The sequence below is a fragment of the Castor canadensis genome, chromosome 2 (assembly GCF_047511655.1).
Source record: "Castor canadensis chromosome 2, mCasCan1.hap1v2, whole genome shotgun sequence".
Lineage (NCBI taxonomy): Eukaryota > Metazoa > Chordata > Mammalia > Rodentia > Castoridae > Castor > Castor canadensis.
Genome location: NC_133387.1, coordinates 23,663,050 through 23,690,600, shown reverse-complemented (window position 1 = coordinate 23,690,600; position 27,551 = coordinate 23,663,050). Strand labels below are relative to the sequence as shown.

The 27,551-nt window shown below is 44.6% G+C and overlaps 2 long non-coding RNA genes across 2 annotated transcripts in view; both read right to left on the bottom strand.

The window, feature by feature from the left end:
- LOC141419659 (uncharacterized) overlaps positions 1–27,551 on the bottom strand; it is a 165,061-nt gene that overhangs the window by 17,786 nt on the left and 119,724 nt on the right. The gene's annotated exons all lie outside the window — the stretch shown is intronic.
- LOC141419672 (uncharacterized) lies at positions 395–26,850 on the bottom strand. The gene is made up of 2 exons (XR_012444296.1): positions 7,572–26,850; positions 395–6,675 (listed from the first exon to the last, which is right to left on the bottom strand). It is a non-coding gene; the product is annotated as an uncharacterized lncRNA (long non-coding RNA).

Here is a 27,551-nt window from a genome sequence, read left to right as displayed (position 1 = left end):
CTTACATTTTAACAGTACGGAAATAATAGGTTAGAGGAGTGCTTTCCATCTACCCTCCCTTGCTCCTGGCGGATTTAATAAAAGCCAAATAAGCGAATCCCTTCGTGTCTGCATCTTTGTAAGGTTTCAGGCTGCCCTGGGCAGGGAGAGATGAACGTGGTGGTCTGCTTCCCGACAGAGAGGTGGACAACAGGGGGAAGCTGAGGAGGGCTACATCTTCAAAGGCCGACAACAACACAGTAGGCTCGGGAGGCAAAAGCTGACTCTTCTCAGAGCATAGAAAGGAAGGACACAGGCAGGAGAAAAACTCAGTTTATTATTTTTTTTTTTTCCCTGAAAACCACTGACTCAAATAGAATGCCTCTTCTGAATACTGATGTTACTAGAATATCAATTTAGGTCATGCCTTTTTTTTTTCTTTCAGTATAGTTCATCCTTAAATTTTAAAGCATTTGTTGGCTAGACTTCTAAAAGGTGATAGCATCATTTAGTAAGAGGCAGGGAATTCAGAACCAAGGCGGGACACTAGACCACAGAGTGAGTCTGCCGGAGGTCAAGGCCAGAATGTGGCCAGTAAGGAGCTAGTCAGCCACCCAGCTTCCTGCCAGGAAGGCTCTGTGTCTGCATGACCTCATGCACGCCCTCCCATCCCATTTATTGGACCTTATCTAGCTGCTTTAAAGTCCTAAGCCTAGATCCTAAATCTGGTGAACTCCATCTTGGTAAAGTATTATTCAGAGGAGTGAAAAAAATTATCTTCTCAGGTTTACTGATAAAAGGGAGGATGATAGTGACCTGTATTCTGTGCTCTGGATAAAGAAAAGAATCTTTTCTATCATCTAATAAAACCAGCATGTTTTACAGATAAGAAATTGAGGTTTGGAAGGGTAAAAACAGTACACAAATGAAACCACAGCTCATTTCTTGTGGTGACCCAAGGCGAGTCTTTAAGGCTGACTGTGAATTTTTCCATTTGATTACTTGCATGCTGTACTGAGAAGCAGAGGCAGGGGGTCACTTAACTTTTAGGGCACAGTCACAAACACATCTCTCAGCTGGAGTACTACCAGATCTGAAAACCTCCTGGAAATTTAGGGTGCTGGTCAATTGGGCAGGAAAAGGTGGTAGAACTCCTTAATCCAAGGCCTATGGGGCCTGTTCTCCCTGTGAACCAGCAACACTCAGAGATAGACATCAGGAGGCCTGATCTGGGTGACAGGCTGTCCTTGGCAAAGTAGCCTTCTTGCTAAGGGTCCCCTGACAGAACATGGAAACAGCCAGCTGGAAGAGTGGCCCAACTGGCAAAAGTCTTCTTTTAAGCTCTGGGGGCTCGCTGACCTCTCGCATCTGAGTTGAATCAGATAACTCTCACCTAGGGCTTACATGAAGGAAGGATGAGAGACTTGGGTTTTGCCTGTTAACTCTAAGCCCAGGACACCAAGGCCATAGGAAATGTAGGCACACTTTGCCCCAAGCAGCTCCCTTGCTAGCTCTGCTGAGACCCCCTTCTCCACCTCCTACCCCAATGCCCCTCTTACTGCTGCAGCGTCTCCTTGCTCCTGTGGCCTTTCTGAATTAGTCCTCTCATGGGGACAAAAAGCAACTGTGGTGTCAGAGGATGGCACTCATAGGGAAAAACTCATCTCACAAGCAATCATCACAACCTTTACAGGTGAAGCCATCACTGTGAGTGATACATACTGCGTTGTTCACAAGCTTATTGAACTAATAATACAAGTTCCTGAAATTCTGGAAGCCAAATCTACAAATTAAAAAAAAAATGGCTAAGGGAAAATGCTTTGATATTCCACTTGGAATTCAAATGATGATTCAAAGAGGTTTCAAAATTATCACATAAATACGTAGATGGTAAAGAAAAACTTTACCATCAAGAATCTTAAAATTTACCTCCTTTGAATCAAGAAATTCCCTATAAACAATCAACCCTAAGGAAATCATCAAATTTCTAAGATTCATGTATTTAAAAGAATGATTACTGAAATATAAAAGTGGAAACAGATTAAACTTCCCAATTAGAGAATATAATGCACCATTAAAATGTTTTTAAGGCATTTTTAAGCATATAGATAGCAAAACCCTATGTGCTTGAAATATTTCCTAAAAGAAAATGCTTGACAAAAGTTATGCTCACATCCCCCCCACTAAGGTAGGTACTAATACCCAAACAATTCCTGGCCTCCCACAGCTGGATTTAACAACCCAAGGTGAGGAACAGAAACTAAAGGAAGCTCCACAAGTCACCTGGGGAAAACTGACCGATGACTCAGCACAGCGCTGGGGGATTTACTCTACAAAAACCCCACTGGACGTTCATTTCACACCTTCATTTTAACTTGGTGAGTTTAAGTGAATATTGTCTAACTTGTGAGTATGAAGAAATTTCTAAGCTCAGGGTAGGAGGCTTGGATCACACAGAGGTCACTTATTCAACAAGAGAATCTGAAGGTTCTGCATGTCAAAAAGTGATAAGCAGGGTCAAAAGTCAGAAAAGCTGGAAAGAGTATCTGTCCTAGATCTTATGCACACACAATTTTATAAATAAAAAACTATCACGATCCACAGGAAAGTTCATTATGGACACAGACGGCATTTACAAATGCAAACAAGTGCAAACACACGAAAGAACTTACAATGCCACAAGCTTGATGTGGAGTCATTAAATAACTGTTAGCTGCTGAATAAAGGAACCAAAAATAACGTAACATTTTCATCTAAAGATCATAGAAAAGTGCTGATGAGGAAATGGTGAGATTAAACAGCTCAAAGTAAAGCACACCCACTGTGAGCATACATTGGAACGCCCCTTTGAGCGTCAACTTAAATATTAATAATGAAAATCAGGACTGTAAAATAGGCACAGTGTGTGTGTATGTGTGGGGGATACTTGCGGAAGGGGAGCGGGTGAAGGAAGGAGGTGACGGTATATGATTGATGGACTTCATATATCTATATGAAACTGAACTAAGAAACCTCTCGCAGTTGCTTTGGGTGGTGTGGGACGGGGGCTGAGGGGTTCAGATGATGGCGGAAATGTAAATAACGTACAATATAAATCTGACTGGAATTGTCACTTCGAATCCCCCCTATAATGAATATATCCCAATAAAAAACTATGATAATTTAAAAAAAAATGGTGAGAAAGACATTTCATATTTTGCTAAAGTGTGTACAGCCTGGTACAAGCTTTCTAGAAAACAATTTAGCAAAATTTATCAACAATCTTAAAATTTACCTCCTTTGAATCAAGAAATTCCCTATAAACAATCAACCCTAAGGAAATCATCAAATTTCTAAGATTCACGTATTTAAAAGAATGATTACTGAAATATAAAAGTGGAAACAGATTAAACTTCCCAATTAGAGAATATAATGCACCATTAAAATGTTTTTAAGGCATTTTTAAGCATATGGAGAAAATGCAAATTTAAAAAGTGGGTACAATAGTGCCTATACAGGTGTGTGGTGCAAGCGGTAGAGCTCCTGCCCAGCAAGTGTGAGGCCCTGGGTTTAATCCGAGTACAAAAAAAAAAGTTTCCTATGCAAAATGAGGCTCCTGCAATTACTGTGTGCGTGTGCGTGTGTGTGTCTGTAAGAAACTACTGGAAAGAAATATACATGTTAATGTTGGGGGATCAGAGATAATTTTATTTCTCCTTCATATGGGAATCTAACCAAAAAAAGTCAAGAAATAAGAGTAGAATGCTGGCGGGGGGAGGAAGAGATGGGAGATGTAAGTCAAAGAGCACCAAGTTTCGGATATGCAAGATAAACAAATCTAAACTGCACCATGAGGACAACACTGACATTGAACTAGGCCCTTGGGAGTCTTCAAGAGTGGATTTTAGTGGCTCTCACACACAAAAGGAAAGCATGTGAGAGGGTGTGTTAAGTGCCTTGACTGTAGTATTATGTATGTTTATATTAAAACATCAGATTCCATACCTTTAAAAAGTACAATGAAGTTTTTCTTACAAATAACTTAGAATAAAAATTTTAAATGCTATACAAAAAAGATGATCTTTTGTTTTGGAAACAAGTCTTCACACAAGTCAAGACCACCTGTCCTCCCATCAAATCTTGAGGTCCATGAACTGTCTTCCCACTTGCTCTGCTTCTCGCAGCTCCACGCCCTTTGCCTGTGTGTGCTCTCACGTGCCCAAAGGCCACCCGGTGTTCCCCCAAACCTGTACTTCCTCGGGCATTTCACTTCGTGGTGACCGATACCACATGACAATCCACGCTGCTATCCTGATTTTGCCCTTTTTTCTTTCACACTTCTCTGCTCCTTAAATCCGTAATGGCCGGCACACATCACGACTCTGCTTCCCATCTGCCTCCCTGCCTCACTTGGCCTGTCTCCCCTCCCGACCCCTATCCCCACTAAGTCCTTCTCTTCGCTAAAGGCTGGTGGTCTTCCAGAGTGCTGGGGATCAAACCCAGGACCTTGTGCAAGATACAAAGTACCTTGGTAGTCAAGCCCCCTACCACTGAGCCAACCCCAGCCCATCTTTCCAAAGCACATACCTGACCATGTGCAACACACTAGACCAGCTTCTAAGCTCGTCACTCTGTCCCCATGTTCTCCACCACACCTCTCAGGTCTGCGCCTCTGCATATCTTGGTCCTTCTGCCTGGACCGCTCATGGCGCCTGGACCGCTCATGGCGCCTGCCCCTTTCATCTAGCCAACCATGAGGGCTGTCCTGTAGAAGGCAATTTGAGCTTCACCTCTATCTGGAAGCCCCTGCAGCACTAATCACACACTGTGGTTCTGGTTTTGTACCTGCATTCTGTACCTGGGCCTCCTTACTGTTTACTGAAACAATTAGAGGTGTTTCCACCACCCAGAATAGAGTTACCTACTCTCATCTTGAAAGAGTTATCAATCAAAGATTTCGCAACTTCTCTCAGCTAAGTGCTCAAGTGTCTTATCATCCTGGCAAACAAGGCAGTCTTTCTTATCAATTCATCAGTCAGCAAATTTATTAATCGTATTCCTTGTGTCATGACAATAGCTCTTTGGTTTTATCTGAGTATATTTACTCATCCCTAAATACAACAGGCAGCTATAGTTGCCCAAGGCAGGCACTGTGGGGAGCCAAAGGACACCAGGAGAACCCAGGTGGTTACCACTGTGTACTATCAGCAAGAACTCCTCCAGCCTTTTTCAGGCAAAAACTCTCGTTCCTTTATCTTTTCCTAGAAGGGTGTGTAATTTCGGTTGCTTACGTATCAGTGCTATCATTGTCTAACATCTTTCAAGAGTGACTCAAACAGGACACAGTGACTTGAACGTACAGTCTCATTTTCTTGCTCTTTTATGCTATGCTTCATTTAATACACCCAAGATTTATGTCTGTTTTTTTCCACAATAGTCTTACAGTATTGATTCAGATGTAGCTAAAAGGGAAGAGATTTCATAGTTTTATATGAAATATAGGCAAAAAAATGGGTCTGAGGTGAACCCTCCAGAAGCCAGTTACTGTTAGGTCTTTAAATTCACAATTACTTTACAAATATACTGGATTAAATCGTTAGGGATTCTGGTGATTATCAACCATTCTCTTTTATTTATTTAGTATTAGTCATATGTTCCTCCACACTTGGTCATTTTCTCTGCTTTGCATCCCCACCCAGCAGCCACCGAGAGTGACTTCTGACCTGGATGCTTCCCCTTTTAATCACAGAGCTTTGGGAAGCAGAAGAGCAGCCCAGTCAAGATAGGGTCTGGGTCAAGCCAGCCTCCTGCATCTGGAGCAGGATGGACTCCCTGGGGTCTATGAATGCCTCCAAAATGCAGGCAAATGTTTGCACAAGGTGTGATGAAAGGATTTGTGGCTCCCATTGGAGCCTCAAAGGGGTCTTGCACCCTAAGCAGGTTAAGAACTCCATCTCTAATGCATCTGGACATAATGCAGTAAAAAGAATAAACAGCACAACTGGGACCAGACTACTTCCTCACCCAACCACCTCCCAAGAGAACGAGGATGTGTGTAATAATTACACACCAAGTGCTCTTTGTATCAATTAAAAACATAATTTGAGGGTGTGATTTGGAAGACGGGGATCTAACATAAATGCCATTACTCAGAGACAATCATCTACTTCTTTAAATAACAAGGCTATCTTTTCTCAGTTTCAGCCTTCATCCAAGTTCAATGGACTTTCTTTGTCCTTTTCTGCACTCATCTAGTAACACTGATGGAAAATCAAAACATCATGAATCACAAGTTTCTCTGCACATAAATATTATGTTATTAGCCCAAAACACACCCCTTTCATTAACTCTTAGTAACTATATTATTTTTGCTAGAATACAATGGTATCTTCCATGCTTGTGTTTTAAATAACAATACAAAAAATCATTTAATAGATCAGAACCCAAATGGTCTGTTCCTATCAAAATGCTACCAAATTTTATCAACACAAATCTGAATTCTTAACTTCCATGGTTGTGAGTTATGCTACCTTATATAACTCTTTTATTACCGGCTGGGAGTGGGAGGGGAGGGGGAGGGCTCTTTAATGCTTTTTCCTTAGATGAAATGCCACTCAGGAATTTCGAAGCAAGAACTAACAAACATTGAAATTGCTCTCATCTGTACTCACAGGGAACGGTCACCCAAAGGATCTCCAAGCGCAGGCTGGACTTGTCCTGGAAGCAGATTGAATCCCATTAGGAGAACTGGCTGGTTCTATTGGGGCAGAGATGCCAAGTTACAACCAAGCCTACCCTCCTCCAGCCCATCCTAATCGCAGGAGCATGGATTTTGGAATCTTTCAGCACTAACAATAAAAACCACTCTAGGTTGTTTTCCTAATTCCTCTGAAATGAGTCAGTAGGTCAAGCAACTTAACCACACCGGAGAGAGAACAATTCCCTTCAACTACACTCCCTGCTTCCAGTAACCCTGCTCCCCCACCCCACAATCTGCCCTGGGTAAAAGTGTTCCCAATAAGCCACCAAGAGCCCACGGGGGCCCGATGGACACCCGCCATGGATCCAGCCAGAAACTCACATCCTTCCTGGACGTGTTCTGTCTCCTTAGGAGGGGAGGTCTAGTGAGGAGGGAAAGATGGACGGCGTTTCCTCACTTAAAGAGCGTTAGCCAAACTTTTCCCTCTGTTGAGACCAGGTAGACATTTATGTCTTTCACACAAGAGCTGGACAGATGGCTTAAAAATAAACACAGAAAAGCAATAACTGCACGTCGAAAAGCCCCCCACAAACCACTTCCTTCTGTAAAATAACCTTTCATCTCAAAAGGTCTACCATTCAGAAAATTCCTTGATTATTCAACTGATCCATGTTCTTACAAAACCCAGAGGGTCTCCTGAGGTCCTTCAGCCCATTCCCTGGTAGAGGAGGCAGAAGTGCATGAGAGCTTGCTGGCAGTCTTCTAAATCCAAGACTCCAACGATGAACACTGGTTCTGCAATAATCTTCCGAAACTGCCACCTACTCACCCAGGCTGACACTGCTTGTATGAACGACCTTTTGCACTGGAAATCACCGGCTACTGTAATGAATCCATCATGCCAAGAACTCACCAGTGTAGGGGACACACAGCTCTCAGCGGGGACCTGCCAGGAGAGTTCCTCAGTAGGAGACTGCGAAGCACTTTTGCTTTCTGTATTGACAGTACTTTCTTTCTTGTTCAAGACAAGGTCTCGTTTTGATCTTGGGAAACTCAGTCTGATCAAACCACCAACTGAAAACCTGCCATTATAAACGAGGGATTTCACAACGCTCATTCCCAAAAAACTGTGGCTATTCATTTCTGGAAGTGATTCACTGCGAAAGAATCGTCGTTGGGGGTGGAGAGAGCATTTGTTCAGTTTTAGCAGACAGCCCCACTCTCTGAGAAGCAAGCAGAAACCTCAGAGACGCCCGCCACGTGCCAGCTGACCCCATCACAGCTCCCTGAATCACTGTCCCTCCAGATGACACGCAGTGACCAGTTTCCTCCTGTAACATCCCCCTCTGGGCTCCACACCCTGCCTGGTGTGCTCAGCTCCGGGGCCACTTTCACAGAAGTCTGAAGGCGACAGCAGTATTCACCACCTGTCAGCACTCAGAGGCTGGTGAGTAACGGGCATATGGAGACCCACTTCCTGTGACTATTTGCAAAGGACCTTCTGATATTTCCTTTAAAAAAACAAGTGGCAAGGAAAGCCACTGAGGGAGAAGCATGCAATGTGACCAGTGTTTACCCGGCCACGCCTAGTTTTAATTTGATTTCCCAACCCCTGTGTAATTAAGACAGCCAAAGAGAATGCATCGGGAGGGGGAAAAGACATTTCACAAATGCTTAAACCTTCCCTGCGCGTGACCAGAAAGGTAATTTTAAGATTTGAGAGAACCAATCTAAAGCTGGTGACAGCGTTAACCCTTTTAGCAAGAGAAAGTTGCTTTTGTTTGTCCCCAAAATTTCAAATAAGGAAATTATCTTCCCTACCAGACATCGAGAAACACAGCCTCTATTGCTGGCCCCTGGGTCTGAGAGAAGAAAGCCTGTTTTCAGACTTGTCTTGTTTAGAAGACACGGTCACATTAACAGAGCAGCCCACGTGGTGTCCGCACCAAGGCGCCCTTTGAAATTTGCCACTATGGGCCAAAATATAACATTTTTAATTTCTCTTGGCTTTGGCCAAACCTGTTAATTTATGTCATATAAAATAGGATTTCTTGACAACTGGGAAACATGGTTTAGAAAAAATTCCTTTTATTTCACAGCAAAGAAAGAGTGTCAGTAGCAACAGGGCTGATTTTCTAAAGAGACTCAGACATGTGCTAAAAGGGTGGGTTTTTAAAGCCTCTCCTTTGTTTTTCAGGCTGCTAATGTACTTCCCCCTTGGGTGGGCAGAGTGGAGAGGGGATCTCATGAAGGTAGGAGGTGGAAAACATAGGCCCCTGCTATAGGGGAGCTCAAGAATGGAAGTAAACCCAATTCATACCTGTGTTTGTTATACAGTACCACGAAAGCCCTTATTTCATAACCTGGTAACACTTTGGAACTTACACACTGACTCCTATATATACCTGTATTTTATACTCTGGGAAGAAATTCTCACTAATGTGATAATCTTATTTTTATAATCTTCACCAAAAAGAAGGCATGGAAACATGATCTTCTGCTGAGGGTCGAGTAACTGGAGGGGAGGATTTAACCCAATACCCCATCCCACAGCTATGCCCTCTGCCCTCAGTCTTCAAAACTTATGAATGTCCTCAACTCAAAGGAATATTCTGGCATAGTCAACATCTACAATTTTTAAAAATGCTATTGAGACAGAACTTGGGAGAAATCCTTGACTGGAGGCCTGAAGGCGACCCATTTACTTAAAGTGCTCATGTCCTCTCTTGTGACAGGAAGCTTTCCTGCTGTGTCACACGTATCATGTTTGACTCACAACACTTCTGTGTGGCTTGTACCCTTCTCAGACTGCTTTACAGGACAGTTCCTCTGTAGTCTAGGTGACCAATGCACAGGTTTTACAGAGAAAGGGAAAGTAGGGCAAAATGGAAAACACTGTGCCTAACAAAGTGGCAACTGCAAAGACCCTGCTCTCCTTTAGAAAGAGGTGCCCCTTATAAGGTTGGGGACTTAGAGATGGACTTTCCGGGTCTTGCTGTCACTTGCTATGCTGTGGATACCACTCAAGTGTACAGAGTCTACTCTCCTCAAGCCAAATAAAACTGTGAGACATGCATGCCTTTGTTCAACATTTACTCAAAGTTTTCTTTTAAGCAGTGGAAAGGTGTGCACTCTTTGGTGGCACTGTTATAGACAGGGGAGACAGTGGCCTCCCACTGGTAGGTTGTGTGTTCAAGTTCCAGCTCCTGCTCTTGCTGATGTGTTCTTGATCAGCCTAATCATCAGTTGTAACAGCAAAGTGACACACAATGGTGGCTCAGGCACAACTCAGGCAATCTTCGCAGCTGGTGACTTCTATTATTACCCCATCCTACAGATAAGGAAACCAAGGCCGAGGGAACTTAAGGACTTGCCCAAGGTTACCTGAGGAGTGGGTGGTGGAGCCAGTATTCAAAGCCAGAGAACGTGACCTTGACCAGTATGCTCCAGAACCCGTCACCCACATTCCTGCCGTTCACACCTGGGCGGGGTGCAACCTCGCTGCAGAGCAGCCACAAGTGAGGTAGATCTGCAAACATGTCACATGCAAGTCATCCATTTTCTGCGCAGCTTAAAGATAATTCTTGACAACTAAGTACTAACATCTCTAAAATGAGCACGTTAGTATATCCCATGGAAACAGTTTCATGTAACTTGCCAAACCCTTATTTGCATAATCCGTTCCCGAGTTTTAGAGACAGAAGGGAATCAGGGATCCTGTTTTCAGACAATGTGGGTAAATGAGGCTTCAGCTGGTTCGTCACAGAGGAGTCTGAACCTTTGTGTCTAACTCCCAGCCTAACCATGTCACTGCTGTGCCACAGCCCCACAGTGGTTAAAACGCCATGGGGAACCAGAAAGCGCTTCTTGGGTGCTTTAATCTGACAGGTGTCCATTCATCCATGAGTACATGTGTACTGTGTAATAGTCATGCTTTGAAAGGAATGTTAGTTATACACTGCACTGCATGTTCTTTAGGCTTAAAGATACAAAGGAGCCAGATACTAGTGGCTCATGCCTGTAATTCTAGCTACTCAGGAGGCAGAGCTCAGGAGGATCACGGTTCCAAGCCAGCCTGGGCAAAATAGTTCGTGAGACCCTATCTTGAAAACACCCATCACAAAAAAGGGCTGGTGGAGTGGCTCAAAGTGTAGGCTTTGAGTTCAAGCCCCAGTACCACACACAAAAAAAGATACAAAGGAAAGAATGAGGAAAAAAAAAATTTTCTCTTCCCTTGTATTTATTTTTTATTCAAGGAAAAACAAGGCTTCTTTTTAAAGCTGGATCTAACTGAAGTTCTATGTAATTCTTCTTTCTCTCGCTCCCTCCCACCCTCCATCCCTCCAACCCCTCTCTCATCCTGGTGGTACTGGAGCATTTGTGAGGTAGAAGCTCTACAGCTTGAGCTCCAGCCCTTTTTCCTCTCGTTATTTTGGAGATGGGGTGTTGCTTTTTGCCCAGGTTGGCCTGGACCATAACTTTCCTATTTTAACCTTCCAGCCACAGTTCAGATGACAGGCATGTACCATTGCACCCAACTATTGGTTGAGATGAGGTCTGGCCTTGAACCACAATTCTCCTAGCTCACAAGCAGCTAGGATTACAGATGGGAGCCACCTGCACCCAGCTAATTTTTTGGGGGGGCGGTTATGATACTGGGGATTGAACTCAGGGCTTCACACTTGCTGGGCAGGTGCTCTATCACTTGAGCCACTCCACCAGCCCTCTCATCCAACTTGCTCATATGCATCCAGCAAACTGTCATTCCCAAGCATCTATAAAGCAACATGAAGACACCTGGCTAAGGTGGCAATTTGGGGGCCTGCTCTGCCTCAGTGGTCAATCTTCAAGTAAAGTCCTTTTTCACTTAGGATCTTCAGGTCTTATACATTTCCTCTGCACTCATGTTTGGCCTTATTGTTTTCACTTAGGATTAGTTTTGGTGGGGGTATAGCTTGGTGGTGGAGTGCTTGCCTAGCAAGCTTGAGCCTCTTGGGTTTCTACAGTACAGAAAAAACAACACAACCCAACAATAACAACAAAAAAACCCACATTTTTTAAAAAGGCTCTGTAACATACTGGGTCACTCCAAAATACTTGGAAGTGTCTTCCTAAACCAAAGGCATTTATTAACACGAAAAGCTAGGAAAAGGAAGTAAGACCATTCTGGTATTAGCTCCATTTAAGAGAGCAAAGCAATCGTAGTCAAAATTCTGTAAAATTTATACACGTTAAATTTATAAGCCAGCACTTTTCCCCCCAAAGATTTATCTGGTGTTAAAAGTTACTCCCTGTACTATAATCATAAAGTCAAATATTATTTACTCCTATCGTAACCATTCGACATACTTCCTGTCATAAAAACTTGAACCTGGCTAGAATATTAAATAAACCACACAAAAACTACAGGTAGGAAGTGGCTCTATGAAGCTATATTAAGTTCATACTCTAATCTACGAAAGAGATGAATCAGCCACCCTTGGGAAAGTTGTGTTACTCTTTATCATCTTAGGTGACTAATCTCACTTAGGGCCCACAGAATGAACTTTAACGTAAAAGGGAGCTTTCTTTTTCTCTTGACTTTGGACCAGCAGTTTTGGGGAGGATGCATTGAGCTGCAATACACTTGCAGAGTTTAGGCCCAGAGGTAAAATTGTGAAGATTCAAAGACTTCCACAGGGTAGATGTGCATACTTTAAATGCATGCACACATTTCTTTGATGCCTATTTCTGAAAGAAAACAAAATTCCTAGGCTTCTGTGTGTCGGTAGGAAAAGCAGAGTCAGTGTGCACATCCAAGGATCGAAGAAAACATGCAGGAACAGATTTGTTTACAAAACAGAGCCCAGCAAAGTCTGTCTTGTAGTGCCACAGCAGGATCCATCCACAAAATAAACACACAAACTCACAGGAATCTAGAAAATGGCTCATTCTGATGAAGGTATGAGTCTGGATTCAACTGGGTAGTATGCTGCAATGGGACCATGTGGATCATCCTTGGTTGTTCACAGTACAACAGTTTTAACTCTTCTTCTTTGGCATTAATCTCAAAGTTATTCCTGCAGTGCTAGCCTCTTCTCCTACCTTTCATTCTCTTTCTTTAACCTATTTCTATACTCACAGTCCCTGTAAGCTCATCGGGAAACAACAAAACACAGGAATTCGACTTGTTTTACTTTAGTGACTGCACAGCCATGGTCACTGAGAAGTAAAGATCAAAGAGAGTTTGAACAGTTAAGTGTGAGGAAGAGAATGTCAACAGGTGACTATAGGAGAGATAGACTGTTTAAGAGAATGACTTCTATGCTAAAAAAATTTAAGAGAGTATGTTGGAAAAATCTGACAAAAAATTCTACAAAAAAAGTCACCTTCTCTAGGATTCTGTCTCAGATGCTAACATTCTATCTTTGTTCTAAGAAATAATATTGTGTCATGTCTCAGCTATCTTTTATATAATGTAAAACAAACTAAGCTTTAACATTTTTTATTTCCAAGACTTAATCCCAATAAAATATTAATTTTTTTTACTGCTTGTTTTAAATGGTTGATTCAGTTTAAAGTCGATTTTCTTATAGTAGTAGTAGTTTTGTGGGTATAAGATATTTTTCGGTAACAGAGACCTTCTGAAATGGTAGTGATAGAAAAAGGAAAGAGAAAAACGTTGTTTGGGGCTGGTGGAGTGGCTCAAGAGGTAAGAGTACCTGCTTAGCAAGCATGAGACCCTGAGTTCAAACCCCAGTGCTGTCAAAAACAAAACAAAAAACCAAAAAAAATCCAGAAGATTGTTTGGTAAATAGCAGCCAACAAAACCAGGGCTAATTCTCTAGTGCTCTTTTCACTAGTGCTCAGGCTCAGCTAGTGAAGAGCCATGAGGAAGTCATTCTCACCACTGAAACTACGAGCCATCTGTATGGCCAACCCTTGGGCAAGTCTGACGGTGGAGGCAAAACTAGATTCAGTTAGTTAAATCTTCGATTTAAATCCTAACTTTGCATGACTCTCTGTATTCATTCTGCATTTATGCAGTCATCTGGAGACCTCTACTTGTTTTCAGAAGACAAAGTGAGGAATCAGGAAGAATGTCTTATAATAACCTACTCTAAATAGGCCCCACAATATGGAGAACATTTCCGACATAAAATGTGTATATATTGCATTAAACGGTTTTCTCTTCTATAAATATCCTTCAATCAAAGGTTCAGAGAAGGACTATCCTGTGAAAGATTTAACGGGATTTGTAATGCAAACCCTTAAGTGCACATTGACTTGAAAAAGAAATAGTGTGATTGTCGTGAGCTTGCTTTTTCCAGTGACGTTAATGTCCACCTCCATGACTGTAATGAAATACGGTTGTCTCCCATGTGAGAAAGTAACTGGAGGAGGTACACTTGGAAATACTCAGTCTTAACATTTGTAAGACTGACATTAAGGCACCCACTGCAAGTGACCACAGCACTGTCAGGAAGCGGGTGGCCTTGCCAGACTGCTGCTTGCTCTACAGAAGGTAGCTTGTTCCTGAAGACACAGCTCGGTGATACTCTGCGATTGCCCCCTCTCTGCAATGCCAAGGTGCTACTCTTCATTGAGAAAATCCAGAGCTGTGACCTATCCATTATATTCTGATTGCTTTTCATAGATTTGCAAAGCACACATTTGCTCAACAAGGAGCAGTGCAAAATGAGTATGTAAGCATACGCAAAGGTCTCTCTAGAAATGTGAAATCTGGGACTGGGGTGAGCCCAAGTAGAGGGGAGGAAAAGGTGGCAGCTCTGCAGTTTGGCACTTCTGATTGAGATTCCAAAGGATTTTTAACACAGCATTGGTTTTCTAAAAAAAAAAAAAAAGGTTTTTGTAGCACTGCCCCAAAGGGAGCACAATGATGTCGCTGAAGGGTCTGTGAATGAAGGTGGCTGATAGTGCCATTCTTGCCTGGCAGACAGAACAGAAGCTGAATGCACAAGCAGCTAGCGAGGCAGCGCCGCGGTGCCATGCAGTCCCCAGCGACAGCCAGGCCTGTCCTGGAGCTGCTCCCTCCGGGTGGAATGCTGGTTTTGGAGTGCGTTCAGCGGATCGCATTTGGCTTCCTCCATTTAACGAGGTTACCCAGGCATGGAACGCACAGCTTTGCCAGACCCAGTGTGCTATGGGTGCCTGAGAAACAACGGCTTGTCCGGGCTGCCAATGTGAAGAGGGGCCACGGTTTCCTTTTTCTCTGCTTTGAACAGCAGCCTTGACGTCACAATGGCGAGGAGCCACTGGAGGGACAAACAACAAGGCGCCTCGTTCTGTCACAGTGGCAGGGCTATTTCAGTCTCATTCTGACACCTTCCGTGTGCAGAGGATCAGTGCCCTGGAACCTAAACGTCAAGGCAGGCTCTGGGCTGACAGAGCAGACCTTTGGCCCCTGTTAATGGCCTCCAGATACCAACCAGCCACGGTTCCTGAGCTAAACTTGCTCCTGAGGGAGCAGTCTTCCCAGGGAACACTCCTAAGGATTTGAAATGGCTGATGGTCCCCACAGTGGCAATTTCCCTAAAGGCCTAACCACCCTGTATTTAAAAGCAGACCTCTGTTAAGAGGGACCAGGAAACGTGCACCCCGGGTTTCCAAGGAGCTCACGAAACAGGCATCTTTACAGGAAGAGGACAGAAATGTCCTTTTACAGACTGGCTTGACTGAGTAAGCACTGCAGTAGCATCCAACTGCAGGCACCGGGACAAACGGATGCTGGCAGGCCTAACTGGCCATTATCTGCAAGCTGTCTCTACGTCAGTAAAGCAGTTTGCAAGCATGATCGTGTTTCAACTTGACATCAAAATTATAAATTCAATTTTAGCTATGTCCGATCACTTCTTGACTTTAGAAATGTAATGCTACCTAGCAACACCCCGGGCAATAGGTAGACTGGGTCAGAAAGCATCCTCCACTGCCTTTGCAGGACAGAAGAGCTCTCTGCTCCACTTTTGCTCTAAGTCCAATCCCCTGACTTTGGTGCCCAACAACTCTCCTCAAATCAACCCTAGTCTAAACCTCCAGTGCTCAGGTCCCATAGGGTAACTCAAGCTGGAAAATCAGAGGTCAGGAGGGCATGTACGAGTGTGAGTGTGTGCATGAGGTGGAGGCGTGTGGACAGAACATGGCATACCCAGCCCCTTTTACAGGCGCCGTCTTATCTTAATTAAATGAGCATCCCCAAAGTACTTTCTTGTGAAGTTACTGTGTCAATCTTGTTCCGGGAGAGTGATTTACACACTCTCAAAGATAACGGAGGGAACATTCTGATCCCAGACTCTTACTTAGCAGGCCTAGAACAGAACACACCGCTTCTGCCTCCAGGCGGTCCTGCCAACCTCTGTCCTCATCAGGTCTTGGATTCAAATGATCTCACCTAGGGAGCTAACAAGCACCATGGCTTATTTTTGTTGTTTTTTAAAAAAAAAACCAAAACAAGCGTGTTCAGTGGCACAACAACAAAGGAGTTCAAGCAAAAACAGTTTTGTAACTGCAGTTTTTTTTTTTTTTCAAATGTTGATTATAATCAAGGAGCTGAAACTTATTCTTACCCTCCATGGCTATTATAGTCAAGAGGCAAAAGTTACTGTAGCCCTATCCCCGTTTTCATTTTATAATCACTTTTTATAGCTTAAGAACTATAATTAAGTTCCCTCTGAACTCATTTATTAATCCCAAGTTTTCAAAAGGATAGTGATGTGACTTCTGTGATCATTCCATGTCCAGAGGGAGGACAATTTATTTTTATTGTCTCAGTGTAAAGGATAAGAAAATGAGCGGGAAAAGAAATTTTTTTTTTCCAAACTGTATCCTGATCAGAATTTTTTAATGTTCACATTCCTGGTATAAACTGCAGTGAACAATCAGTCATTCATTAAGATGCAACTGCTGAAAAAAAGGCGATATTTATAAGGGAAAAGTAAAACACGAGGTGATTAAAATCCTACACACGTCTTTCCTCCAAGGCAAAATGTGGCCATCTGGGTATTCAGAAGGTGCCAACCACCACTGGGATCTAGATTTAATTCATGTCATAAAGAAAGCATCGTATTTAATTTGTTCACAAAAGACCTAGAACCTCATATAAATGATGGTGGTGGACTGAACTATGAAGTTTAAAATGAGACTTACTTTAAATTTACTTAAATACGTGACCAATCACAAACCCGAACGAACTTAATACTCTAGTGTTCTGCCCCTGAGAAAAGCTGTGTAAAGATGATTTTCAGCTTTAAGAAGTTTCTGCTCTAATTTTCTCCTCGTTTAAAAATCTTTAAACATTAGTTGGTTTAAAAGCCCAGCTGCTTTTAGTCAGAAGGGCCAAGAAAGAGACCATTTGCTCCAAGGGGACACAAGGACAGATCCTGAGATTCAGACCCTGGACGTGTCATGTGAACCACATCTTTGCCTTTGCTAGGGGATGGGAAAGAATCGAAGCTTCTCCTGTAAGGGACAGGAACAGGACGTGCCAAACACTTTCAGCACACCTGCAGGAGCATCCATGTCAGAAGCTGGGCCACCTGCTGCAGGGCTCTGGGCAGGGCAGGGCAGGGCAGGGCAGTGGCTTTCCTCCTGTCATGCACTCTTCTGCCTCCTCTACAGGAACAGAGGACCAAACCCATTTCCTTCTGAGGCCACTGCGGGGACTTTCTCACGAGTTTCCTCTGGGAATAGGCAACAGGGAAATCAGTACTTCCTGCTCCAACTTATTTGCAAAAACAATTTAAGTTTTCTTCTTCAGTTTATCACAGTTGACTATAGCCATCTAATCCTGTAACGCACACAAGAGAAAGGAGTTTTCAGAGCTTGTTACTTGTGCGCATTAACAAAAACTCTACCTACCTATCTGCTCTCTAGCCTTTATCCACTTGAAAAAAAGTTCTGTAATAGCCGTCTCCAAAAGTGACTATGGACAGCTTTCCAAAACCAAGTCTTCATGCTGACAGAGCTGCCCTCTAGCAGGTAATGACAGAAGAGCTGTCCCAAGCCTCTGCATGTGGACACAGCGTTGACACGTGCCAGGTTTGTTGTGGACACTATGTGGTGAATGTCCCTTCCTTTCGTGGTACATTATAGGCTGCAACTGAGTGTCACCTGTTTCTTCCACTGGCTCCATGAAGGCAGGATTAGTGTCTGTGGTGGTCTCGTATGAACAGTAGTGTAGAAGGGAAAGGAGAAAGGGGAAAACAAGGCAGGAGGAATGCAGGGGGTGGGGTAGGGGTGAGAGGGAAAGGGCCAGACAGAACCAAGAAGAAATAAGAGAGAACGGAAGAGAGGAAAGAGAATAGTAGGAAGAGCCACTACTGGTCTGCGTCAACAGGAGTACTGTGGCAGCTTCATGCACACCGCTTAAAATTCGTCTATTAACTGCGTGACCACTGATTAAAAGATGTATTAAAATACATCTTATGTACGGAATGGAGCCATAGCAATTAGCAATGACTTGCTCTTAGACCTCCTGCTTGATCCAGACATTGTCCACAAGGCAGATGGACCCACCACCACCCTCTTGTGCTATCTGTGTGGGGACACGGTCTACACTTCCCTAAGCTGTGAGTGAAAGGACAATGATGAATGTCCAGCAGTTTTTCCATTTTTATTCATTCCATGTGTCTTCTAAATTCAAAGCCCAGACTTTACTTGGACACATTTTTGTAAAGGAAGAAGTTGTTCTGAAGCAATTCTTCACATTTTTATCACCCACATAAACAAGAAGAGCTTCTGGTAAAATGACATTTCTCAATTTAAAAAAATCATTTATCAGCAATGAGCAGGGTCACTAGGAGCAGAGAAACCTTGGACTTGAGAGCCAGGAAGGCAGGTTGTGACCCCAGGGGGAGGATGCTCACGAACCCTAGGGCCTTCAGCTCTGGGGGAACAGCAGGCAACTTTCCTTATCACGTGACATATCCTACGACGTCAGAGACTGAGGCAACTGTGCCAGAAAACACCTCAGAGGTCAGCGAGTCCCATGCTATCCCTGTCCAGATCAGACAGATCAAGGTACCTGCGTGGGTCTCCTGGTTGCCCACCTCAGGCTCTTTCCCAGCAAAGCCAACAGCGCTGCCATCACCACCACTTCTCAGCTGGGAGAACTGGGGTGGAAGAGCAGGCCTGGCCAGCCAAGTCCACACAGCTTGTGGTGGTCTTAAAGGCTGTGGGTGCTGCCTCCATGAGGAGGCTGCTGAGTCGGGCCATGGCTGGGGTGCAACTGTCACGGGCTACAGGAAATGTCCACAAAGTCACCTGCAGCACACAGAGTGCAGACAAAGAATTTCTCTAAGGGAAAGAAAGTCCCAATAGATCATCCCAGTGAAATGTCTTACCGAGGAATAGTTACCAATGAGAGCTTGATCTGCTGGGTTGGGGACAGTCCTAGGAAGGTCCTTTTTTTTTTTTTTTTGCCATAACTGCCTAATGCCCAATGCCAAGGCAGAGTCAGACACAAACTTCTCCCATCTCTGGCTGCCCCAGAAATTGTGAGAATCGACAGAGAGAGTGCTTGTTCTCGTGCATCCTAACACACGAATGCATTTGAACCCTTTCAGTCCAATCTTGGAGATCCAGTTATGCATCTCCATCAATGCATTCAAGTATGCTATCAGCAATCTTCTGAGGACAAACAGAATAAATCACTCCCTGCACTCTGCCTTCAAGTAGCTTATAGCTCAGACTTTCGTCTCCCTTCCAGATTCCTACATTTGTCTCTCACCTGGCATGGCTTTTTCATTAACATATCAAGCTAAGTGCACAGCACTCATCTCATAGCAAGAGAGGCAGGCAGATGGGCTGGCTCACCTGGCCTTGACCTGATCACCACAGTGTCACTCGAAGGCTACCTTCCCGTAACACCTTCCTAAGAGCAACTAGCTGTGACCTGCCGACTCTGTGGGCAGATCATGCATTCCAGGTTCATCTCTCAGGCAGCCCCATGGCCACAGCAGAGGTCTTGATCCCTTCTGCCTGCCCCCAGGAGGCCCCTTCTGCCTGGGAGATAGACTCAAGGGCCAGTGGTCCATGACCTAGTCCTAGTACCTGTATGAGTTTGTCAAAGACCCTCAGAGAAATTCATGTTTTCCCTGTCACAGCTTGGTTTTCTTGATTTAAAAGAGATTCTTCAATATTTACTGCAGGAAAATTAAGCACTTTCATATTTCTGCCAGATCCCCTGGAGATATATGCTTTCATTAACACAAAACAAATGTGACACTTGAAAGACAGGAGACCCAGATTCTAGTTCCTGGCCCTACTCACTCACTGGGTGGCTTCAGGCAAAGAACTGCAGTTGGGCAGCCATGGTTTTGACAGATGGGCACCCAGGAGCGGGGGGCCATGCCCTGGGAGGGCTGAGGCTGGGTTCAGAGGTGAAATTAGGTACTAAGTCCACATCCCCTTTGTTCGGGAATGTTTTGTATGGTTCAAGGTAGATATGCTAAAAATGTGACCCTAAAATTTCTGAATGGAAGTTGAAGGAGGAGAAGCCTGTCATTTTAAGGACAGCGCCACAAAGGAGCAAAAAACACAGCTTTTAGGATCTGCCCCCATTCATTCAAACTCACCCTTCACGAGCTATGGTTTCCTCATCTGTAAAGCAGGAATGAGCAGGCCCCACTTCTCACTGACTGGGTAAAGACTTAGAGTTAGTGCAGTAGGCACTTAAAGTAGGCACTCAGTAAACACTGGCTGTTAGCTGCGAGCTAACAAGTTACTGTAATCAAATACAGTAATTTCATGTATACAATGATTCAACTGACAAAAGCAAGTTTATCTATACAGTTTTATCTGGACCTCACAGAACTCAAGGAGAGAGAGGTACTAGTCCCAGTATGTAACTCCATACTACCCTTTGGAGCTGGCCCAATCCATTTTCTTCTCCTCATCCCTCCCCCCTGCATGCCACACCTCAGCAAGATGGCCATCAGATACGAAAAGCAGACATTTAAGCAATAAAAAAGTTCACTGTGAATATACAAATCTCAGCTCGTGGGTTAAAGAGCATTTTAGAACCAGCTGGAGAGAGAAGGCCTTGGATGTCACCTCCATGCTGCTATGTCCATCCCTAGGTCAGACTGAGTACCCACCTGCCGATACAACGTCAGCCCTGGGTTTCCTCAGAGGCCTCTCAAAAGCAATATGTCTAAGGCCGAACACCTTGCCTTTCTCCCCTCTTTCCATAAACAAGACTGGGCTTTGAACTCAGGACCTCAGACTTGCTAGGCGCACGCTTGACCATTTGAGCCACTCCACCAGCCCTCCTTTGTATTGGTTTTTTTTCAAGATACGGTCTCCCAAACTGCCCAAGCTGGCTTTGAACCCCGATCCTCCTGACCTCTGACTCCTGTGTAGCTAGGGTTACAGGCGTGAGTCACCAGGGCCCATTACAGCAGATAATTGTGACCGGGTCACACACTAGAACAGTCGAGTAACGCAGATGAAGGAACTGCAGCTAGACCCAACAACATGGATGCATTTTACAAACAACACGAGGAGACTCAAGCTCAAAGGCCTACACACAGTGCAGGATCTTTTTTATATGTCTCAAAACACCTTTAGCAATGCATTAATGTAATTAAAAAATATATATATGTATGTATGTGTTTTAAAACACAAAGAGAATTGTAAATGACATCTTCAGCACAGTGGGGAAGAAGGAGAATGAAGAATGAGGCACCCAGAAAGGATCCCAAAGTATCTGTGTGGTGCTGATTCACTGGCACCCATTTTTAAGTTGTGTTTCTGAGTGTGCTTCTCTGTTACCTATAATCTTTTGTACATACCGAATAACAAATTAAAAAGAAATGTCATCCACAAAAATTAGCTGTGCTGAAAGTAACAAAAAAGTAAGCAATGAAGCCAAGTAAATCTTGCTTAAAAGTCTGAGGAAGCTGCTTTCTGCCGGCAAAGTTGTTATAGAATGTCGCTTAATTTAAGGATTGATAAAACATGCAGCAAGTACATGGATCAAATGCCAAGGGGGAAATGACCGAATCAGAACAAATGCACTTGTCAAGAATCTCTTCTTTCCTAAGAGCAAAATGAACTGATGTGACTCATTCAGTGTTGATTATTTAGCCGGTGGACAATCCCCTCCCTGCCCTGCTGTTCCTGGGTCCCCCGAGGCTGAGGCTGCCCAGAAAGACAGCTCAAGACCCCCGTGCCATGGCGAAGGCCAGTGATTTTAAGCTACTCCTCCCTGTCTGCACCCATAGCAGCAGAGACTTTGTTGCATCCAGACTCTGTTTTCCTCCTTCCACATCTCAGTTGCAATTCTTAAAATGAACACAGTATCAGAGATGAATTTAAAAGGAAGTGACTGTGCTCAAAGCCACACGAGGCATGATGTACCTTGTTTATTTATCTGTTTGAACAGGCATAAAACAGAAAGAGGCCTGTATACTTCTTGTCCTTTTTATATAAGAGTTGGACAGATTTGAATGGCCAAGAAGGAGGAGATAGCCTGACTTAGGTTTGGCATGCGATTTAGGGAAGAAATGTCTTTGTAGCTTGTCCTAAATATTATGGTAACTTGGACTGAGTTAGTCTCCCAGGGAGAAGTTGCCACATGTTGGAACAGAAGCCACCGGGCTTGGCAAGGCAGAGGTTAGAGAGTCACGTTGAAAGTAGCACTGTTTCTCCGCCGTGGTGGAGGTGCACTGGGAGAGGCTCTGCAGGACCCATTCCTTCTCCATGGCTGACCAAAGCACGTACTGTCCCTTCAAACTGGACTTCACCATGTTCTGAAGGACACTAAGTACTCAAGATAATTTCTAACAAATTCTGCCCCGCATGGTGGCTCACGCCTGTAATCCTAGCTACTCAGGAGGCAGAGATCAGGAGGATTGGGGTTCAAAGCCAGGAGGGTAAATAGTTCGAGACCCTATCTTGAAAATACCCAGCACAGAAAAGGGCTGGTGGGGTGTCTCAAGTGGTAGACCACCTGCTGATCAAGATGAGGCCCAGAGTTCAAGCCTCAGTACTGCCCCCCACCCCCAATTTTTTAAGCAAATTCTTAAAGAGGACTTTTTCTTCCTCCTTACTAAAAAGCGAATTAAAAATTCAGAATAAGATTCAAAAGAAGGCATGGTGGCGCACACCTATAATCCCTGTACTTGAGAGGCTGAGGCAGGAGGACTGCAAGTTACAGGACAGCAAAGGCTACACAAGTTCAAAGTCAGTCTAGGCTACATGCTGAGGCCCTGAAATAAACCCAAAACAGATTCCTGAGTTGGAGAAGGATGGGAAAGTGTATTTTTCAAATGTATTAATTTAACAGCTCCAAGAAGATAAGGCTGTCTTCTGTTTTGCTGCAGGTACCACCATACCCATTTAAATGCTTAAAAATTACATTCCTGCCTGTCTCTGTCTCACTGTTTTCACTGGTCATTCCCAGACATAAAAGGTCCTTCCTTGAGACTTCTGGGTGCCCGGCTGGCACACAGCAGGCTGGTAATGAGACTTCACTGCAAGTGTTTGCAAGGCTTTGGCTTGGATATGAATGCTAAGGCATCTTACGCCAACAATAATGGAGTTTCTAGCAATTCAGGTCTTTTTCAGGTGAAAAAAATTATAAAAGAAGGCATAAACATTAGTTCAACAAATATGTACACAGACAATGTACTCACGAATTTAGTGAAATGTATATACAAGTCCAGGAGCTATTCTTCTACACCAGAGGGGAAAATTCACGTTATTTACTTGGACTCTGCCAGGCATCATCACCATATATTTGCATAACTGGCACTTGCAGGCTAAGCATTGAGTGCTGCCTAATTCTGATTTATGGTGTTTGGTCAAACTATTTCCAAGAGGAAAAATAAGCTGATAAACTGATACTAAATGCCTTATTACTGCTCTCCAGTTATAAGAAGAGCAAAGGAAATGAACTCTGAGGGGAGAAAAATGGTACAAAATCTAAACAATACAGTTTCAGTTTACAAAGTTTGTTGTGTAGTACCATGTAACGTTTCATTTAAAAAGCAAGGAGGTATGTTTGAGAAACAGGTGACAAACTAAGGTGTGTGTGTGTGTGTGTGTGTGTGTGTGTGTGTGTGAAGAGAAGCATGAGAAGGTTCTGGAATGATAAAAGAGAGAACTTTATGCATGGTTTAAAAATATAGAATTTGATGAGTCCTTACAAGTACGAGGAATCGCTTTGCTACTGCCCTAGGTGAGTGTGAAGTAAAAGCCCTAAGAAACGGTTCTGCCCGGGTGACAGGGATGTCATCTACACTACAGAAGAGACCTACTGACAGCACCAAGTGTCACCCTACCTCAGCCCAAGCAGGTGTACTCTCTTAAAAGCACAAATGAGAAAATGGCTTCAGGTTAAAGTCCCATGAGTCACCAATCTCTCAGGTCTCTCTTGTCCTGGCCCCACAGTCAATTATAGAAGGGACGTAATGTTCCCCTGCACAGCCACTTAAGGCATGACTGTAGAGAACGAGATGAGTCCATTAGTCACTCAATCGGTAAGCACTAAGCACTGACGAGGCATGAGGCACAGGACGTGACAGAAGCTGAAATATGATGGTGAATCCAAATGAACAAAGTCCCTGCTTGCATGGAGCCTCCAGTCCATTAGGGAGGAGGAGGGCACTGGGGCGTACTCAGTACAGGCACAGCAGAGTGACCAACAGCACTGACATGGAGGCATTCTGATGAGGCTTAAAATCCTTGTTCTGCTGCTTGCCTTGGCAATGGTACAAAAGTCTCCACTGCTTTCTTTTTCTGTAAAATGGGATGGTAATCTCAGCTGACCCCTTTGGCTTCTAGAAGATTCCCTGAGATACATTTAGAAAGCGCTTGAAACAGTGGGTGACACTCAGCAGACCCAATATGGCGCCGTTCTGATGGCTCTTCACCTCAGAACCAAGGAACAGAGACAGAAGCTTGCAGTCATCTTCCTCAGCAGGATGCACAGGGAGCCAACTTCCCCACATTACTGTATGTCCTTGGGCAAAGCAGAGGCCACCAGTGTCACTGCAAATACACCCCAGCACAGCAGGAGGCCTGCCATTGCAGGGAGAATGTTTTCTGTTTTTTTGAGGACGTAAGAAGCACTGAATGGATCGCCTCTTGAAAAAAGAACTCATCTTCTCTTTTAACACAAGCCCTACCAGAGCGTACTCACTACCATAACACATGTGCTGGAGGTGGTTCCAAAGGGACAGTGAGAGCCGTGTGCAGGACATGTGAGGCCAAGCAGCAGCAGAGCGCAGTGATTAAGAGTGTCACCTCTGCAGCCAGGCTGCCTGAGTCCCCAGCCCCCTCTCTCGCTCATGAGCTGTGTAGCCATGACCATGGTGCTGATGGGGCCTCAGTGTTTAAAATCTGTACAATGGGAGTTATATGGTCCCTATCTCATTGGGTAGATGTAATACCTGTGAAGTCATGACAACAGTACCTGACAATAAAAACTCAGTAAGTGTTAGCAATAAATTCAAGCTCAGTAACTTTATTACCTTGCTAATAAAACTATGAGAGCCAGACAGCAAAAAAAAAAAAAAAAAAAAAAAAAAAAAGCAGACGAAAGATGAGGACATCTGTTTCCTCTTGGCTTTCCCATCAGCTTTCTGCATCGCTGTGCTACAACCATGTCTGTGCTATAATTCGCTTTTCTCGTCTATACAGCCAGAAACATACAGGTCCACCAAGGACACCTGGAGAAGCTGGAGGAGTCCTTTAGCCTGGGTGTAAATTGAGTATCTCTAGTCTGAAAATTCAAAATCTGAAACTGTTTTGAGTATCATGCTGGATTTTTAAGTTAGGCATGATCAAGTACTCCAAAATTAGAAAACCTTTGAAATCAAAAACACTTTTGGTCCCAGGCATTTCGGATATGGGATGATCAGCCTCTATTAATAGCCGCAGAACAATTTCAATTTAAATGTCTGTCACTTCCTGTCTGTATTAGCCCGGGAGCTCCAGAACAGAACCAACGGGATGTGTGCGTGGAGGGAAGGACAGATAGCGAGATTTGTCTTATGGAATCCCCTCCCGGGATTATGGGGACTGGTGAATCTGAAATCTGTCAGGCTGGCTAGTGACCCCAGGAAGAGATGGCGTGGTGGGCTTAGGTCTGGAGGCAGACCCTTCTTCCTGGGGGCTTCAGTCTTCTTCCCTTATGGCCTTTACCTGCCTGGCCCATTTATGGGAGAGTGCATCACTCCGCGCCTACTGACTTAAACCGTTAAACTCATTTTCGAAATACCTGTGAAGGACATCTAGCCTGGGGTGTGACCAAGGATCTGGGTAGGATGGTCTAGCCAAGCTGATACAAAACGAGCCACCACTCTGTCCTTTCAGAAGATGAACGGTGACTCGGATGGTCCCTGCTGAGGGCAAGGCCTCTAGACTGCCAGGCAGCTTCATTTTCTAGTGTAGAGCCCAGCGAGGCCAGAGGTTCCACAATGCACCTGCTTCCTCAGAGGTGAATCCCAGGCTGCAGGAGAACTTCAAGACACAGGATCAATCAGGAGGGTGCACCAGTCCCCAGGAAGGACAAGCCTGTAGGGCCAAATGCAGTGCCTGTAGGAAGCGTGGGGGCTGGGTAAAGTGGAGCATGTGACCTGCTGACAGCAGCTGCCACCTTCCTGCCTGGAAGGACACCAAGTCCACTGTATTTCCTGCCACAGTGTGAAGATGCAGAGAAGTGTGTGAAGCCCTGCTGCAGGGGCTTCCATCAAGGAGGCTCACCCCCCCGCCCCCACCCTGGTCCTACTGGTGGTCAGCAACAAGACCTGGACTCCTGTTTGTAGAATGAGATCGTTACTAATTACACAGCAGAATTATTGTGAGTCCTAAGGAAAAAGGACCGAGAACGGGATGATTGGTTGATACAAAAAATGTATTTTAATTATGTATTTTATGTATGTAAAATAAACACAAAGAATACGTATGCAAATAGACTGCTTTTTTCTTTACCAGTCATTTATACAGCACTTACTCCATACAAAGCAATGCTTTATAACTCACTTAATCCTCAGAACAATCCTATGAGGCAGGTGCTCCTTTCATAAACGAAGTACAGAGAGGGTAAATAATTAATCCAAAGACACGCAGCAGAGCATTCTAGAAGATTATCAAAGAAACAGAAAAACTTCAAGACCTCACATTTGGTCAAGCTACTGGAGGCCTCTTTTCTTTGGACCAAAGATCTGCAGTGCTGTGCCCTTGCTGCCTGTGACTTCCGATTTTCCCTCCCCCCCCCCCCCCCCCGTCAGGTCACTCCGGGGAACTGTGGTGTCTCTGAGCCGCTGAGGCCCCACTCGCCTTCCCAGGCCCTCTCACCGGCTCCCAAGCCCTCCCAGCAGGAGGCCGCTGCCCAACACCTCCTCCCCTCACCAACCTGTGGCCTTCAGGACCCGACTGTCCTGTGCTTTACCTATTCTCCGAGAGCCCCTCCCTGGTCTCCTCCTGCTCCCAGCCCTACTCAGAGGTCAGGTCCTGCGGCCCACTCACCCCTTCCCTGCTCTCCCACTCCTCTTTCTCCTCTCCAGCTGTGCGCGCCATCCTCGCAAAGCCCACTCGGAGGGCACCGTCACCAGTTAGTGATGGACCTTGCACTGTCCCTAGTCCCACCAGCAACTTTGGTGACTTCAGCCACCAGCAGAAGACCCACCCAACCACACTAGCCTCTGGCTGTCCTCACGCCTCGTGTCCACAGGCCAGGCTCTCCCTCCATGCCACTCAGCCCTCCAGTGACTCTGTGCTTTTTATCATTTGATCTGCTTCACTTCTCTGCTAATAAATTTCGACATCCTGTCTGACCACGCCTGCCTGGCTCCGCGGCCTCCTTCAGTGCCTACTCAGATACCTGCCCTCTGACCCACCACGAGTCTAACCAAAGCTAACGTCCTAGACCCCAAATCTCATTCCCCCA